The sequence below is a fragment of the Tiliqua scincoides genome, chromosome 2, assembly GCF_035046505.1.
Source record: "Tiliqua scincoides isolate rTilSci1 chromosome 2, rTilSci1.hap2, whole genome shotgun sequence".
Taxonomy (NCBI): domain Eukaryota; kingdom Metazoa; phylum Chordata; class Lepidosauria; order Squamata; family Scincidae; genus Tiliqua; species Tiliqua scincoides.
In genome coordinates, this window is record NC_089822.1 from 38,571,964 (window position 1) to 38,584,545 (window position 12,582).

The following is a 12,582-nucleotide window of genomic DNA, read 5'->3' on the forward strand; positions in this document are numbered from 1 at the left end:
AAAGTGACTGATACATTTCACATCAAAAGCCTCTTCAGTCTCCCTTGGCTGTCCTAGTCCTAGCCTAGCCATTGGAAGTTTCAGCCTTACCAACTTCAAACATGGCTTCAGAGCACATCACGGCCTGGTATCACTTTCAGCTCCTAGTCTGTGAGTAAAGGAGTAAGTGTAAGCAAAGGAGCTGTGCTGTGTAAGTAAAGGAGCACAATTCAAAATGTTGTTGCTGTCATTTATTCTGTTTTCCTTAAAACATTTTGAAAGCAGTTTTTACTATCCAGAAAACATCCTCTCCCTTACACTGCTTTTCTTGCCCCCTCCTGTAATGGATTTAGCACAGCAAAGAAAACAGCTTCTTCCATTTAGCAGACAGCAAGTGATTCCTCTCAAATGTGGAACCATCTGCCTTCATTTCAGAGATGGGAGATATTACTCAGGCTGAAGATAACACAAGACAATACCAGTGTCTTATAGAACTTTGGCACAAACCACACATTGATGCCATTGTGTTCAATCATTAGCCATCTAATGGTATATCCATTAGCCATCTAATGGTATATATATAATGGTTCAGGTATATCCACAGTTACAGGGTGACAGAAGCTCCCGCCGATCAAACACCACCCCAGGACTGATGCACTCCACATCCCTACCCCCATTTCCCCCTCAGTATAGCACTTTTCTGCAGAAGCAAACAATGATTCTCCCCAGTATCTAGAATGTTAGGCACCCAGACACTCTGTCAGGTTGCATGTCCCTCCTTTGGGTCCCAACCAGCGACTGATGCCTCCATTTTGCTCCCCCCTGCCTGGAACGGCTCTGAGGGAAGGCAGGGGAAGGGCAGCTTGCACACTGCGGGGAGGCTCCCTGCAAGTGCTTTGAACCCCCTCTTGCTACACAACTGGTCCCAACAAAAAGAATAGTAAATGTAGTAATAAAAGGCATTAACAGATCAGGCCATATATTTCTTTTTTTTTTTCTGAAATAAATCTCACTAGTGTGCAGTAGAAGTTACTCATTGATAGATGTGCACAGGATTGTAGCGTAATTACTTCATGTATCAAAAATGAGTATTTAAAAGTCATGAATCCTAGAAACTATGACCCACGATGGTCTCTGCGTCTTCCTTACACTCACTAGATCAGCCACTTCCATCACAATGACTGAAACTCAGTGACTGAAATTGATAACAAAATATTTTAAGCCAGCACAAACATTGTTGAGTTTTGTTAGTTGCTTATTGTCCCCAAAGTATGAAAAGCAGTACCCTATGGGTCTTATCTTATGATGGTAGGACACCTGTCCCATTGAAATTAATGAGATTTTAGTAATTACCACACATTCCCCAAATAAATTCCCTAGCCAGCCTTGCCTCCTTGAGCCGGTCAGGCATCATGGGAGCGGTTCTGGTTCACCCCCTGTCCTTGCTGACTTAGATTGGACACCAAGAAGGTCTTCTGCCTACCCCCCCCCCGCACTTCTACTGCCACGAGGGGAGGTCAGCCTAGCGTGAGGCACGCTAGCAGTCCTTACCTTGTTTCATTGATTTCAGTGGTGCTGAGTCAGGATTCATTCTCTTAGGATACAACCCTGTGAGAAATCTGTCAGCAACAGAAGAAACGGACTTCCTTCTTAATAATGAAAAGATTAAAGTTCTTAAAAAGTTATTGTACTCATGTCTGGGTGCGGTTTCTGTCAAAGATGTGTTCTCTCCAGATATTAAGCAGATTGGATTTAAGAAGAATGGATGTAGTGAAGATGAGTGAGGGAAGCCCTGACTTTCCCCTATATATTATTATTACTGCCTTGGGGGTGAAAGAGACAGCAAAAAGTCTGAGACAGAAAGAGACAGAAACTGAGATTGGAGATATATGTAATTTAGCCACTTCAGGATTTGCTTGTTTTCAGCTTGCTTTGTAAATCTCCTTCCAACCTTTGCATCCTTCTTATCCATTTTCTTTCCATTTTATCAAATGATCTCTGTTTTCTCCGCATCACCTGCAATTTTCTCCCCCATGGCTGCAAAGCCTTGTAAGTCCTTTTCATAAGCTCTTTCTGTTTTTACTAACTCGCCTGCCTGGTCCAAATTCACTCAGGAGGTAGCAGTTGTGTCATAGCTTTCCAACCATCACATTTTGCTACTGTTTTTGCTAACCAGGTGCTATGCTCTGGGCAGTTTTATCAGAAGAATAAGAAATTTCTTTGTCCTGCACCTGCTGAGATTTCTGGCCATTGTGGGTAGAAATCCAAATCCATGTTCATGTGCCAGCTCTCCTCACCTCCTACTGCCACCCTGCAATGCTATTCAGAGGTATCCTGCCTTGTGGCTACATCCAGTTGTGGAAAAGGCTTCAGGAGTCAACCTCGAGGCAAAATCAGGAGCCGGAGTCCCTTAGGCAGTTCATGGCTGAACACAGTCACGTTCTGGCAACTCCTGCGACGCCGCTGGAACCAACCGTATTGGCTTCTGCCTTTCCATTGGACCATTCCAGCGACGTGGAGAGGGGGGATTTGCTGCATGGGTAACAGCCTATCCTCCATACCTTCTTTACCCAGGCTTCGCGCACTGGAGAGGACACTCCAACTTCGCCATACGGCGTCGGCACAACACGGGAAGCAGCAGTTTACCGGTTATAAGTCTTTGCTCGATTGGCGTAGAGCATGACGCCAGGGGCTGCTTCCGACGGTGGGAGAGATCATTGCATCTCATTGGGCAGCTACCGCCCGCCTTAAGCTGGGCAGTCCCCAGCCAGTAAGGTGTTGCCTCGCCACGGTCCGTTAACCTCATGGGGTGCATGGGGTTTAGGGTGAAAACCGACAAGCGGATCGACAACTCTGCACCATGCAACAGAAAACAGAAAACTACTGCCCTAAAGCTGGGCACCTGGAACGTTAGGACAATGACACCTGGCTTCTCTGATGACCTGCAAGAAATAGACGACGCACGCAAAACAGCTGTCATCGACATGGAGCTGAGCAGACTGCAGATGGACATCGTCACCCTTCAAGAGACTAGGCTGCCAGATTCCGGATCTGTCAAGGAGAGAAATTTCTCATTTTTCTGGCAGGGAAAACCACCAAACGAAACCAGGGAACATGGCGTTGGCTTTGCGGTCAGAAATACCCTGCTGAAATCCATCATCCCACCTACTGTGGGAAGTGAAAGAATTTTGTCCCTGCAGCTCCAGTCATCAGCAGGACCGATCACTCTCATCAGTGCTTATGCACCGACTCTGTCGTCTCCAGCAGAAGCCAAAGACAAATTCTATGATGACCTGGCCACCACTGTCAAGAAAATCCCTGTAAAAGAGCCATTGTTCATCCTCGGCGATTTCAATGCTAGAGTTGGTGCTGATAACAGTTCATGGCCCACTTGCTTAGGTCAGTTTGGCACTGGGAGGATGAACGAAAATGGCCAACGCCTGCTAGAGTTTTGCTGTCATCACGGTCTCTGTGTCAGCAACACATTCTTCAACACAAAGCCCCAACATAGAGTCTCTTGGAGACATCCAAGATCAAAGCACTGGCACCAGCTCGACCTGATCCTCACCAGACGCTCCAGCCTTCCCAGCATCAAGATCACACGCAGTTATCATGGTGCTGCCTGCGACACTGACCACTCCCTGGTGTGCAGCAGAGTGAAACTGCAAACAAAGCGACTGTATCACACGAAAAAGGAAGGAAGACCTCGCATTGATACCAGCAAGACCCGGGATCAGAGAAAAGTGGAGGCATTTGCACAAGCGCTTGAGGAATCTCTTCCAGGCCCGGTCGATGCAAACGCATCCAACAGATGGGAACATTTCAAGAATACCGTTTACAACACCGCCTTGTCCATATTCGGCAAGAAGACCAACAAGGCGGCAGACTGGTTTGAAGCCCACTCTGAGGAGTTGACACCAGTCATTGAGGAAAAGAGGAGAGCTCAAGCAGCATACAAGGCCTGTCCCAGTGAGTGCAACCTGCAGGTCCTCCGAACTGCTCGCAGCAAAGTCCAACAGACTGCCAGGAGATGTACTAACGACTACTGGCTCCAGCTCTGTTCCGAGATACAGATAGCAGCTGACACGGGCAACATCAAGGGGATGTATGATGGTATCAAGCAGGCCCTAGGTCCAACACAGAAGAAAATTGCCCCTCTGAAGTCTGCCACAGGCGAGGTCATCCAGGATCGGGCGCAGCAGATGGAACGCTGGGTGCAGCACTACTCTGAGCTATATTCCAGAGAAAATGTAGTCACCGAAGAAGCGCTGAACAACATTGAGTGCCTGCCTGTGCTGGAAGAGCTTGACAGTGAACCAACCCTAGAAGAACTTCACGTGGCCCTGGACTCCCTTGCCTTTGGCAAGGCACCTGGAAAAGACAGCATCCCTGCTGAAGTCCTAAAATGCTGCAAAGAGATCATAGTCACTGAGCTGCATGAAATCCTCTGTCTCTGCTGGAGAGAAGGTGGAGTACCTCAAGACATGAGGGATGCAAACATCATCATGCTGTACAAGAACAAAGGTGACAGGGGTGACTGCAACAACTACCGCGGCATCTCTCTCCTTAGCGTTGTAGGAAAGCTGTTTGCCCGAGTTGTACTAAAGAGGCTCCAGGTACTTGCAGAGAGCGTCTATCCAGAATCGCAGTGTGGATTCCGAGCCAACAGGTCCACCACTGATATGGTATTCTCCCTTAGACAACTGCAGGAGAAATGCAGGGAACAACGACAGCCACTCTTTATAGCCTTCATAGATCTCACAAAGGCTTTCGACCTGGTCAGCAGAGACGGCCTCTTCAAGATTCTCCCCAAGATTGGATGTCCACCCAGGCTCCTCAGCATCATCAGATCCTTCCACAAGGACATGAAGGGCACTGTTGTCTTCGATGGCTCCACATCAGACCCTTTTGACATCCGAAGCGGAGTGAAGCAGGGCTGTGTTCTTGCACCAACCTTGTTTGGAATTTTCTTCGCTGTCCTGCTGAAGCAGGCCTTTGGAACTGCAACAGAAGGCATCTATCTCCGGACCAGATCAGACGGAAAGCTCTTCAACCTCTCCAGACTGAGAGCAAAATCCAAAGTCCAGCTGAAATGTCTGCGCGACTTCCTCTTTGCCGACGATGCAGCTGTCACTACCCACTCTGCCAAAGATCTCCAGCAGCTCATGGATCGTTTTAGCAAGGCCTGCCAAGATTTTGGACTGACAATCAGCCTGAAGAAAACACAGGTCATGGTTCAGGATGTGGACTCACCTCACTGCATTACAATCTCTGAGCATGAACTGGAGGTTGTCCATGACTTTGTGTACCTTGGCTCAACGATCTCCGACACACATTCTCTCGATACCGAGCTAAACAAGCGCATCGGTAAAGCAGATACCACGTTTTCCAGACTCACAAAGAGAGTCTGGTCCAACAAGAAGCTGACGGAACATACCAAGATCCAGGTCTACAGAGCTTGCGTCCTGAGTACACTTCTGTACTGCAGCGAGTCATGGACTCTTCGCTCACAACAGGAGAGGAAACTGAACGCTTTCCACATGCGCTGCCTCCGACGCATCCTCGGCATCACCTGGCAGGACAAAGTTCCAAACAACACAGTCCTGGAACGTGCTGGAATCCCTAGCATGTATTCACTGCTGAAACAGAGACACCTGCGTTGGCTTGGTCATGTCGTGAGAATGGATGATGGCCGGATCCCAAAGGATCTCCTCTATGGAGAACTCGTGCAAGGAAAGCGCCCTACAGGTAGACCACAGCTGCGATACAAGGACATCTGCAAGAGGGATCTGAAGGCCTTAGGGATGGACCTCAACAAGTGGGAAACCCTGGCCTCTGAGCGGCCCGCTTGGAGGCAGGCTGTGCAGCATGGCCTTTCCCAGTTTGAAGAGACACTTGGCCAACAGTCTGAGGCTAAGAGGCAATCTCCCATAGCCAGGGAGGCAGTCTCCCATAGCCAGGGAGACAGACCAGGGACAGACTGCACTTGCTCCCGGTGTGGAAGGGATTGTCACTCCCGGATTGGCCTTTTCAGCCACACTAGACGCTGTGCCAGAACCACCTTTCAGAGCGCGATACCATAGTCTTTCGAGACTGAAGGTTGCCAATACCTGCCACTAAACCTGGAGGTAGTGCATAGCCATCAGGACTGGTAGCCATTGATCAACCTGTCCTCCAGGAATTTGTTCCACCCCCTTTTAATGTCATCCAAGGTAGTGGCCATCATCACATCTTGTTCCATAGAATAATTCCACAGAGTAATTATGTGTTGTGTGAAGTGCCTCCTTTTGTCTGTCCTGAATCTCACACTGTGACAGAAAAGTGAATATTGATGACCAGGTAACATCTGAACAAGGAAAGTTTCTGCTTGTAGCCATGTTGATAGGCCCACGTACAAGGCCCCAGCTGTAACCAACTTCTAATTAGTGCATACCAGGCCTGAGAGAACTGTGGAGGAGGCCGCTTCACAGGGCCCTCAGATACCGTACCAAACTACCAAGTAGGCTCCAAGGCCAACTTGATTAACAACAAGGTACAACTGTGAACTTCTCAGGTTGGGAGGGGGGATTCCACCATGAGTAAGGCGGATTGTGGCACGTCCACCCTAGAATGTTCAGCTGGAACTGAGTTCTGGTTGGTGGATGGGTCAGGAGACCTATAAAGGTGAGGGAGAAGAGCTTTTTTTTGTTCTAGCTTGGCCTCTGCCTAAGGGGGCCTGAGCTTTGACCATTCTGGCAAGAGGGACCCAACTTGACTGCAGCAAGGATGGGTTAGACTGGACTTTGGAAATCTAAGACTTTGGTGCGTGATAGAGTTAGGAGTTATCTCTTTATTGTTTTATTAGTGCTGAGTGTTGTGTTGTATTGGTACGCTCTATCCTAAATTCTAAAACCTTTGACTGATGCACTGCTGTCTGTATAGTTGGCAACCTTCAGTCTCGAAAGACTATGGTATCGCGCTCTGAATGGTGGTTCTGGAACAGCATCTAGTGTGGCTGAAAAGGCCGATTCGGGAGTGACAATCCCTTCCACACTGGGAGCAAGTGCAGTCTGTCCCTGGTCTGTCTCCCTGGCTATGGGCCTTCCTTCTTTGCCTCTTTGCCTCAGTCTGTTGACCAAGTGTCTCTTCAAACTGGGAAAGGCCATCCTGCACAGCCTGCCTCCAAGCGGGATGCTCAGAGGCCAGGGTTTCCCACCTGTTGAGGTCCACTCCTAAGGCCTTCAGATCCCTCTTGCAGTTGTCCTTGTATCGCAGCTGTGGTCTACCTGTAGGGCGCTTTCCTTGCACGAGTTCTCCATAGAGGAGATCTTTTGGGATCCGGCCATCATCCATTCTCACGACATGACCGAGCCAATGCAGGCGTCTCTGTTGCTGCAGTGCATACATGCTAGGGATTCCAGCTTGTTCCAGGACTGTGTTGTTAAGAACTTTGTCCTGCCAGGTGATGCTGAGAATGTGTCGGAGGCAGCGCATGTGGAAAGCGTTCAGTTTCCTCTCCTGTTGTGAGCGAAGAGTCCATGACTCGCTGCAGTACAGAAGTGTATTCAGGACACAAGCTCTGTAGACCTGGATCTTGGTATGTTCCGTCAACTTCTTGTTGGACCAGACTCTCTTTGTGGGTCTGGAAAACGTGGTATCTGCTTTACCGATGCGTTTGTTTAGTTCAGTATTGAGAGAAAGAGTGTTGGAGATCGTTGAGCCAAGATACACAAAGTCATGGACAACCTCCAGTTCATGCGCAGAGATTGTAATGCAGTGAGGTGAGTCCACATCCTGAACCATGACCTGTGTTTTCTTCAGGCTGATCATCAGTCCAAAATCTTGGCAGGCCTTGCTAAAACGATCCATGAGCTGCTGGAGATCTTTGGCAGAGTGGGTAGTGACAGCTGCATTGTCGGCAAAGAGGAAGTCACGCAGACATTTCAGCTGGACTTTGCTCTCAGTCTGGAGAGGTTGAAGAGCTTTCCATCTGATCTGGTCCAGAGATAGATGCCTTCTGTTGCAGTTCCAAAGGCATGCTTCAGCAGGACAGTGAAGAAAATCCCAAACAAGGTTGGCACAAGAACACAGCCCTGCTTCACTCCGCTTTGGGTGTCAAAGGGGTCTGATGTGGAGCCATCGAAGGCAACAGTGCCCTTCATGTTGTTGTGGAAAGATCTGATGATGCTGAGGAGCTTGGGTGGACATCTGATCTTGGGGAGAAATTCTTGGACATCTGATCTTGGGGAGAAATTCTATGATTACCTGGCCACCACTATCAAGAAGATCCCCGTAAAAGAGCCATTGTTCATCCTCAGCGATTTCAATGCTAGAGTTGGTGCTGATAACAGTTCATGGTTGTCTGTATAACTATTCTTTAAATAGTAGAATTTTATATTCAATAAACCCTATCTATTACAACTGACTGGATTATTGGCACTGGTGAAGCAAAGGGTACTGGTTGTGGGAGTTGATCCAGTGTGACTGGGTGGAACCTGGAGACCCAGTACTAGGAGCCTGCTCCGAGGTTCAAGTCAAGTCCAAGGGGGCTTAGGCTGGAGTACGGTTCAGGGGAGGGTTCCCCAAATTTGGCCTGGCTACCAGGATTGGAAGCTCTACGGTTAAAGAGCAATTGGTAACTGAAATTGGAAAGACCTGAGGGGTATCAGGTGATTATATGGGTTTATGGCCACTTGATTACCCTAAGGGCAATAAACGGATTCCCCGGCCCTCAAGGGAGGGTCGTCTTGGTCGTCACACACACCAGGAAGTTTCATTGGATCATAAGGAAGACCTCTGATAATTTTGGTTGCCCGCTTTCACAACTTTTCCAACTCCACAGTATCTGAGATGTGAGAACCCGATCACCACACAGTATTCCAAAAGCGGCCACACTATAGATTTGTATAGAGGCATCAGCACTCTGTCGAATTTGCCTTCTTCATAACTTCTGTGCTTTAGGTCAATGTTTTCATTGAATTATTTATCACAGGTTTCTTTTCTGGTTCATCCCAGACAAAATTGTGCATTTGTAATCATTATCCAAATCCAACCATACCATAGGCTTGGGTTTTGACAGACTACTGAAAGGAGAGAATTCCAAACATGAAAAGCAATTATTAGGAATTCCTCTCCATAAGATCTTATAGAGTGAAAGGTATTAATACCAACCAAAACATTTTTTAAAGATGTACTTCACTCAGTCCTAATTGTTCAGCCAGGTTTCCAGTCATTAGGAATTCATAGTGGCAGACACTATGAACTAAACTAAAAATAAGGATTCAATAAAAAGTTCAGTGGTATAGAATCACTTTTTAATGGTAAAAGGAGAAGATGTGGTTGTTCACTGGAGAATTAAAATGAAAGGCAAGGAATAGGTGAATGTTATGTTCATATTTCACTGGCTTGCATTCAAAGAGAGCTTTGTACAGAGAAGGACTTCCCATTCCCATGAGCAGAAGAAGGCTTTGAAAAGGGGAAACGAGAAACCTTTGAGATTAAACTTAAGTTCCTTCCTTCCTTGCTTATTTACTTACAGGCAGCCCAATCCTATCCTTCCCTAGCAACCAGGGTTACAGTGGCACCAAAATGGTGACCACTGTATCCTATGGGGCCAGGGAAGCAGCATCAGGTTTCTTACCCCATGTAACACCTACACGCCCCAATGGGTCTCCTCAGATCTACATCCACTAATAAGCAGAGACCCAAGGAGACCCATATTGGGTTTAGCATGGGAGGAGGGTTAGGACACTGTGGCAGAACCCAGTTCTGCCCCCTTCCAACTCTCCCCTCACCCTGGAAAGCTCTGCTGCCTGCCACCAGATGCCAGCCATACCCACCACCAGAAGCTCTCAACGTCTGTCTTCAGGTGCTGAGGCCCAGTGTTGACTGACACTGGACTCAGCACCAGCAGTGTGTTGTTAACACCAGTACAGCCTGGGTTGGAGGCACCAGCAGAGCACCAGCACCGCACCATGGAATTGGTCCCTTCCTTCCTTCCTTAGAGACCAATATTATACACCTCCTCCTCCACCACCACCATCACAGCCACATCAAACTGGTGAATGCTGCATCCATGGGGGGGGGGGCAGACCAGGAGGCTTCAGCTGGGAAAGGGTATTTTAATTCTCCTTACCCCTGTGTAAGCCCCCTGACTCACAATGGGTCTCCTTGGATCTGCACCAAAAAGTTTGCCAGGGAATTTTTTTACCTACTGCAGATTGATGTTCAGTGGGGTTAGGATTGTTTTTTTCTTGTAGGCTAATCCTGTCATTTATATTGTCCTTTCGTCACTTTAAGCAGGTGTTGTGTGGGTCAGGGAGGCAGGAGTTGATGGTTTGGTGCCCATCCTGAAGTCAGCAAAGTCAGTGGGTGAGCCAGGACTGCTCAGATGACATCTTCCAACTCAGGCTGACTTGGCAAGCCCTCTGGCTTGATGCTTTGGAGCCTGTGGGAAGCGGCACAATCAGTCTCCCTCCAATACCTTGTTGATGCTGGAAACATGCTTCCCTCCTGGTATTATAATGAAACAAAATGAAATATAGATTACAGCAATGCCAGGAATGTCAGAATTCATGTTGCCAATACCTGAACAAGCCTCCTTGTGAGACATATTACTTGTAAATACATATCTTGTTTCTATAGTTCTGAGTTTTTAATAAACTGGGTCGCTTATGATAACTGGAGTTGAGTTCCTTTTTTGGAAATCTTATGTCTTGCTTTGTGGCCAAAATTTATATTTGGGCTTGTTTTTATATGCTCTTAACATTGAAAATATTACTTTTCTGTTTTTCTCTTTATATGCTGAGTCCAAGATGGCTTACAATCAATAATATCCCTAAAACCATCAAATCAATTTAAGAAATCGGGCAATAAAATACAATAATGGGCAATAACAGCTTAACAAAACTTCAATCAAGAGCAAAACAGCAACATACAGAGCCAAACACAATGGAAAGCAGGCAACCTAATCCTATGCTTCCCAGTGCCCATTGGAGCAGTGGTGCCAAAGCAGCTGCTGCTGTATCCAGTGGGCACTAGGAAGCTGCCAGGAGCCTCCTCGGGGGAAGGGGGCTTTCATCCCCTTTCTCCAAGGAAAGCCCCACCCCCTGCAATGAGACCCCTCATGTCTGCCCCAACTATATTGCTGGCACAGATACGAGAGTCTCCATGTTGGGGCTCCTGGCCCGACACATACTCCAAGAGCTGGCAGAGCAAGGCTCCACCATTCCCACCTCCCTCTCATCCTGGTTCCTCCCCCCACCCTTGTCCTGCCCTCCCTCCATCCCTCTGAGGCCGCACCACCGCCTGGTGGTTTCACTTACCCATGGCGGTGGTGCATCCTTCTCCTGCAGGCACTGAGCCTGGCACCTTGACCCAGTCCTGACTGACACAGGCCAGAGTGCCAGCCCTCTCCAGGTGCCAAACATGTGCATGTTTATGGCACCCAGTGCTAGGACTCAGCTCCGGTGCTGGGAGAGTTTATGATTGGGTCCTAAGTCCACTAAAAGCTTGCTGGAACAAAGCAGTTTTAAGATTCCTGTGAAACACAGTCAAACCAGGAGCAGTCCTAATCTCACGTGGAAGAGTTACTAAAGCGAGCCAATTAAATCAAGCAGATCTGCGCACTGCTACTATCTAGGTAGGCCAGGAAGTGGAATGATAGAGTGCTGGCCACATTACTTATCATTTCTGCAAAGGTGAACAGGATCCCGTCAGAGATTAGCGTGAAGCAGCCTACAGAAAAGTATTATGATGCAAATTGAAGATATTGGACATATCAGTGTAAAGCACATCTCACAATCTCCTGTCTTCTACTAGTCACTGGAAGACTTCCTGACTATGATGCTTCATCCTCATTAATAATCCCTGTGTTGTACATCCATTTCTGATATGAAGCTGCCTTACCTTGTCACCAATTATAGACTCTGAAAAGACCCATCTCATTAGAGGTCTTATAATGCTTCTTCCTGAAGGCGATGCCTAGCATGTGGCTTTTCCTCATCGGGAAAATATGTTTGTAGCCAAGCAATGTCAGTCAAGAGACACAAAGGGTAAGGGGATAGCAATTTGGAATCTGATATTAATCATACTGTTCCTGAAGATGCTGTGATGATCCTGAGTTTGCTTGACACAAATACTGTCATTCTATAGTGCCCAAATGTCAAAAAAGAAAACGAAATTAGTTGCTGTAATCCCATGAGTATTTCCCTGTCTATCGCCCAGTTAAATGACTCCCTACCACCACCATCATCCACCAGCCTGTCTAGTTAAGGGTTGCCCAGTAGGGATGTGCATGCATTTCAGAATGAATGGATATACGAATAAAATTGGCCCATTCAATTCAATTTGCTGTGGTCATGATAAAAGGAATACCTGTGGGGCCCAAATGAGATGAATATTTATGATCCATTTGATTCACTGAAGCCCCATTTTTTTCCATCATGAACAATGCTAACATGGGTTAAAGCTGTAATGCCACAGAGGTGGGCTTTTTTCAGGGATGGGAAAACCCAGCATAGCTTGACTCGAGCCACTGAGGCATCGCCTCCCATGACTCAGAAAAGAGTCCTAACAGGGGCACTTTCTGAGTTTCCAAGTTACCCTTCAGTGACTCTAATGGAC